General features: G+C 44.4%; 1 long non-coding RNA gene across 1 annotated transcript; it reads left to right on the top strand.

Moving 5' to 3' along the window:
• Window positions 1-1826: 1826 nt before the first annotated feature.
• Window positions 1827-5762, top strand: LOC145534505 (uncharacterized). Its single transcript, XR_014074671.1, has 2 exons — window positions 1827-3147; window positions 4297-5762. It is a non-coding gene; the product is annotated as an uncharacterized LOC145534505 (long non-coding RNA).
• Window positions 5763-6374: the final 612 nt, after the last annotated feature.

The raw sequence follows: 6374 nt of genomic DNA, 5'->3' as shown, positions 1-6374 counted from the left end.
TCTGCAGTAAGCCTGTATTACTTTTATAATCATAAAACACACACCCAAATGGTCTTTTAAGGTAAAAATTAAATGCCTAAAAGTATATAAAGTGATATGCTTTGAAAAGCCTGGTATGGCCATTGTTCACTCTCAGTAAATATGTGTTTGCCTTGGTTCTTTTGTGGCCTTTTTGTTTTAACTTGTTGATGACACAACCTGTTGGTAAGTGAAATTGCTTATGGTTGACTATCGGTGTATTTATATTATAGAATTTATATTCTTCCAGTCCGACCATAGTACAGTGTTTTCTGTACTTATGTATGTGTTAAATATTCTTAGAAAAAACTTGGGTCCTAGATAAATCCCATACATCCCAATTTACTGAGGAGAGATGGTTTGATATTCAAAGGCTCCTATTATTTACCAAGTTAAGCACAGACGTCTAAGCCTGACACATACGATTCTTCATAGATACCAACCTCTAATTTCCCTTGGCACTTCTTAAATTCCTACTTCCTGAACGTTTCACCGTCCATGTCCTTGCTTCCACCTACCATTCCCTGGGTCAATTCCAACTGCCCTTCTTCCGAGAGAGGGCAGAATAGTTGGGAGGATGGGGCCTGGAATTAGGCCCCACGAGTGTGAATCTGGCTCTGCCACTCACCCACGTGACCCTGTAAATCAGTTCACCATGCCTCAGTTTGCTGATCTCTGGCACCCCACTCCAGTCCTCTTGCCTGGAAAATCCCACGGACAGAAGAGCCTGGTAGGCTGCAGTCCATGGGGTCGCGAAGAGTCAGACACGACTGAGCGACTTCACTTTCACTTTTCACTTTCATGCACTGGAGAAGGAAATGGCAACCCACTCCAGTGTTCTTGCCTGGAGAATCCCAGGGACAGCGGAGCCTGGTGGGCTTCCATCTATGGGGTCGCACAGAGTCGGACATGACTGAAGCGACGCAGCAGCAGCAAAATGGACACAATAACCCAACTCAGAGTTGTTCTTCTACAAAGATTCAATTAGATAACAGGGAGCACTTCACACAGTGCTTGCCTCATAAATGGTGCCCTGCAAACACTAGTTAATTTTGCTCCTCATCCACAACCCACTCTCCAGATACTGTTCCTTCTCTTCCTGGAGGCACCCAGGTGTTCAGCGAGGTCCATTCTGGCCTGCAGCGTGGGAATGTGCATCTGATCCTGATCCTCCCCAGTCAATGATTGGAATCCCAGGGGCAGCTGTACACCCTGCCCCTCACCAGGCACCCAAGACTAACTTTGAGCCTTGGCCCAACAAAGATGGCTGAGTTTATAGAATTGCAAATGCTGGTGCCTCAACAAAGCCTGAATCTGTCACCTTGTAGGCGGTGGAATGGCTTAATGCATTTTCATAAGGAAGAATCATAACTGAATAAGAATAACAAGTTGTTCTTTCCCGCTGGGTCCTTGCTGTGAACACTTGGAGCAGGAGCCAGGCCTTTTCTTGCTCCGGGAATGGCTTCAAGGGCTCTGTTCATTCCGTCCTAACATTCCCAACAGCACCGTTAATCATTCTGTGTGAATCTTTGGGGTGATATCATGTTAATAATTAACGCCTCACCTTCTGTCTCCAAATGCGACTACCGTGATCGTGTTCCTTTCAAGCTAATGAGTTCCCTGCAAATGTTAACCAGGAAATGGCCCGAATGTCTCCCTTCAAGAAGAAATGTTTTTCAGAAAGGTAGATCAGAGAGTTAAAATTGTTTCCTAAGCTTTGCTAGAAGAGAAACAGGGCTCTGCCATAGCAGAATATGTGAACAGAAGCCTAAAGCTTTCCACATGCTCACTCACACTTACTACATCAGCAGATACAACCTCCCTGGAGAAAGAGAGAAGCTTGATTCCCTATGTGACATCGTGTGTGCTGGAAGGACACAGGACTCGGCATCTGAAGACTTGCACCCTGACTTTGTCACCTACCGGCTGGTTACCTTCGGGAAGTCATATAACCTCTCGGAGCCTCAGTTCCTTCATCTGTGAAATGGGAGAGAAACCCACCACACAAGATATTCTGATAATCAAATGAAGCAGTCTGTGTAAATTGTAAGTTGTTATTCCAAGATGAGGTGTTATTTACATAGTAGTCAGTCATTATCGTAGCCTATTTATCCAAGGGAAAGTGGTGGCAAGAATGAACTACAATATTAACACAGGTTTCTATTTAAAAGTAACAGTCAATATACAAAAATCTTAAAAACAGTAAAATTAGCTATGGTACATGGTTTTACATCAAGATGCTTTGCCAGATAACAGGTCTCCCTGTTACTCTGTGAAATAGGATTCCGTTTACAAGTTCAACATGGATCTATTTTGTAAAATTTAGTTACACCCAAACCTTTTCTCTATGCTAGGAAGAGCCGTGTTCAGAAATCATGGCACTTTTCTTTTAGATCCCTCGAAACAGTTATGACTCTGTTAGGGAAAAATAAAAGTTGCAATCTGTTTGGATTTAGAGCTGTTAGAGTGGCAGTTTATTTTTTTAGACCCTTCTAAGCCTGAGAAGAACAATTCAAGGAACCAGAGGTTTTCTGACCAGCACGGAAATCAACATCATGTGCAGAATGCTGGATTAAATTAATTCACTAGTGAGCTCATTTTACAGCCATAGCAAACAAATTCAATTCCCTAAACAGAATTTTATGACTTAAGGGAACAAATCCAATTTCCTGTATTAAACACAGTGTACTTGTTTAGATGGTTAACTGGTTTTGTTTATAAGTGTTGTTTCTTATTAACTCTCGGTAAACAAAGAAAGGGTATTATCTTGACAATGGAATATACCCGGTGAGTCTGTTTAAGTCAGTCCTCAGTTTATTGTGCTTTATTGTGTTGCCTTTCCCACATACTGCATGTTTTACAAACGGAAGGTTTGTGGCAGCCCTGTGTCGAGCAAGCCTCTGAGTGCCGTTCTTCCAACAGTGTCTGCTCACTTTGTGTCTCTGTGTCACATTTTGGTCATTCTTGCAATATTTCAGACTTTGGCATGATTGTATCTGTTAAGGTGAACTGTGATCGGTGATCTTTGGTGTTACTTTTGTAATTGTTTTGGGGGCCACAAACATGCCCATGTAAGAAGGCAGACCTAATCCATAAATGTGTGTGTTCTGACTGTTCCACCATCCAGCTGTCCCCTCATCTTTCCCTCTAGTCAGGCATCCCTGTGCCCTGAGACACAACAACATTGAAATTGGGTCAGTTAATAACCCTGCAGTGGCCGCTCAGTGCTCCAGGGAAAGGAAGAGGAGCCCATCTCTCATTTTAAGCCCAGTCATTTCTAACTTTTGTTTTAATGAGGAAGGCATGTCAAAAGCAGGGCTTCCCAAGTGGCACTAGTGGTAAAGAACCCACCTGCCAGTGCAGAAGACATAAGAGATGAGGGTTCGATCCCTGGGTTGGGAAGATCCCCTGCAGGAGGGCATGGCAACCCACTCCAGTATTCTTGCCTGGAGAATCCCCATGGAAAGAGGAGCCTGGTGGGTTACAGTCTAAGGGTCGCAAAGAGTCAGACGTGACTGAGGAGACTTAGCATGCACGCGCATGCACACATGTCAAAAGCTGAGACAGGCCAAAAGCTAGACCTCTTGTGCCAAGCAGTTAGTGAACAAACGAATCATAGGAAAGTGAAACAGCCTACTGCTGACATAGAGAAAGTTTTAGTGGTCTGGATAGAAGATCAAACCAGTCCCAACATTCCTTTAATCCAAGGCCAAACCCAGAGCAAGGCCCTTATCTCTCAATTCTAAGAAGTCTGAGAGAGGAGAGAAAGCTGTAGAAGAAAAGCTTGAAGCTAGGAGAGGTTGGTCCATGAAGTTTAAGGAAAGAAACCATTTCCATTATGTCAGAGTACAAGGTGAAGCAACAAGTGCTGATGTAGAAGCCACAGCAAATTATCCAGAAAATCTAGGTAAGGTGATTAATGTAGAGGAAGTAACTGCAGAGGTGGTGGAAATAGCAAGAGAGCTAGGACTAGAAGTGGAGCCTGAAGATGTGACTGAATTGCTGCAACCTCATGATAAAACTTTAATGGAAGAGAGGTTGCTTCTTATAGATGGGTAAATAAAGAGGTTTCTTGAGATGGAAGTGACTCCTGGTGAAGGTGCTGTGAAGACTGCTGAAATGGCAGCAAAGGATTTAGTAAAAGTAAAGTAAAGTGAAAGTAGCTCTGTTGTGTCTTACTCTTTGCAACCCCATGGACTATACAGTCCATGGAATTCTCCAGGCCAGCATACCGGAGTGGGTAGCCATTCCCTTCTGCAGGGGATCTTCCCAACCCAGGGATTGAGCCCAGGTCTCCTGCATTGCAGGCGGATTCTTTACCAGCTGATCCACAAGGGAAGCCCAAGAATACTGGAGTGGGTAGCCTTTCCCTCCTCCAGGGGATCTTCCCGACCCAGGAATCGAATCAGGGTCTCCTGCATTGCAGGTGGATATTTACCAACTGAGCTATCAGGGAAGCCAAGGATTTAGACTATTCCCTAAACTTAGTTGACACGGCAGTGGCAAAATTTGAGAGAATTGACTCCACTTTTAAAGAAGTTCTACTGTGGGTAAAATGCTTTCAAGCAACATTGCATGCTACAGAGAAATAATTCATGAAAGGAAGAGGCAATTAGTGTGGCAAACTCTATCGTCTTATTTTAAGAAGTTTCCACAGCTGCCCCAAGGAACCACCACCTTGATCAGTCAGCAGTCATCAATATCAAGGCAAGAATTCCACCAGCAAAAAGATAATGACCTACTGAAGGCTCAAATGATGGTTAGCATTTTTTAGGAATAAAGTATTTTAAAATTAAGCGATGTACGTTGTTTTTTGACAAATGCTATTGCACACTTTGACTACAGTATAGTGGAAACATAACTTCCATATGTAAAAAAAAAATCATGTGACTTACTTTATTACAATATTTGCTTTATTGCAATGGTTTAGACCTGCAGTGTTTGCTTACTTGGATCTGTGTTGATTTCTAGACCTAACTATGGATGAACCTTCTCGTGCTACCTTTCCCAAAAAAAGTAATGGCTGGGCTAGCATTTTGGACTTCACAAGGCTTTTTATTAAATATGACTTAAACTTACATGTCAATAAATGAAGTCTGCCTGAGGAATCACAGCCTGTAACTTCACTTCTCAGACTGTAGCATGGGGAGGTACCAGAGGGGGAATGTGGGGTTATACCTTTTCTAAGGAAGCGTGTAAATCTTACCCTGCGTGCTTCTAAGTATTCCTACAGTTGGAGCCTGTGGTGTGGCAAGTGGCCTAAGTCCACGGAAGAGGACTGAACCTCAGGCTTTTTTCACTTACAGTGTTTTTTAGTAAGAGCTTTCCTGGTAGCTCAGATGGTAAAGAATCTGCCTGCAGTGCAGGAAACTCAGGTTTGATCCCTGGGTTGGGAAGATGCCCTGGAGAAGAGCATGGCTACCCACTCCAGTGTTCTTGCCTGGAGAATCCCATGGACAGAGGAGCCTGGAGGGCTACGGTCCATGGGGTTGCGAAGAGTTAGACACGACTTGGCAACTAACACTTTCACTTTTACTTAGTAAGAGCAGTGAATGATGATCTCTCAAGCAGTGAAGGCACCAATGATTTTTTCCCCATGGGTGGGCATGAAACAGCCACTCAAAATGAAAAACCAACTGGCAACCGCCTTGTCTCTTTTCTCGCTCACTCACTCCTCCCTTCTCCTCTTTCTGACCCTCCCCTGGCTTCCCTGGGCTGAATAAACGCATTTTATTGTGTGCTCCTGTGCTCTGTGATGTTTTGCATGAAGAGGTGGTGGACAAAACATGACAAGGGGCTCATTGAAAGGTGGTTCCAGCTGGGATGGGATTTGCCTGCTGGGTGTCTGGGTGAGGGGATGGAAATCATTTCTGGCCTCAAAACTCAATTCCTGGGACCTCCCCTGCCACGGGGGTGGAGTGGGGTTGGGGGTTTGGATTTGATCCCTGTGATTTCTGGTTGGGGAACTGAGATCCAGCTTGCTGCATGAACAAAGAAGAAATAAAAAAGCCCTTTAGCACCGCCCACCCCATTGTGAACAAAGCCGCCCCCCAAGGGGGCCAGCAGGCGCTTTTCTTTGTTCTTTTGAGCACAGCCCTTTCACTTCCGGGTCAGCTCCTTGAGTGACCACTTGATATTCAGTTTTGGCTTCCTACTCTTCTGCTTGTTGATTCACTGTTACCGCAGGTTTGAAGGTTGCCTGGAGATCTCCAAGTGCCCCACTCTGCCCTGCCCTTTCTAGGATTATTTAAAAGCACAAGCTGAACTAACCGCACAGAATCTACAAGGAAGGCAAACGTCATCAGTTAGCACTGCTGACCACCCCCTTCCTGTCATTAGGCTGCTATTTCTCACCA

This window comes from Giraffa tippelskirchi, chromosome 14 (assembly GCF_054371585.1).
Source record: "Giraffa tippelskirchi isolate mGirTip1 chromosome 14, T2T-mGirTip1v1.2.pri, whole genome shotgun sequence".
Classification (NCBI taxonomy): Eukaryota; Metazoa; Chordata; class Mammalia; order Artiodactyla; family Giraffidae; genus Giraffa; species Giraffa tippelskirchi.
The sequence above is the reverse complement of the archived record's forward strand: the minus strand, read 5'-3'. Positions and strand labels throughout refer to the sequence as shown.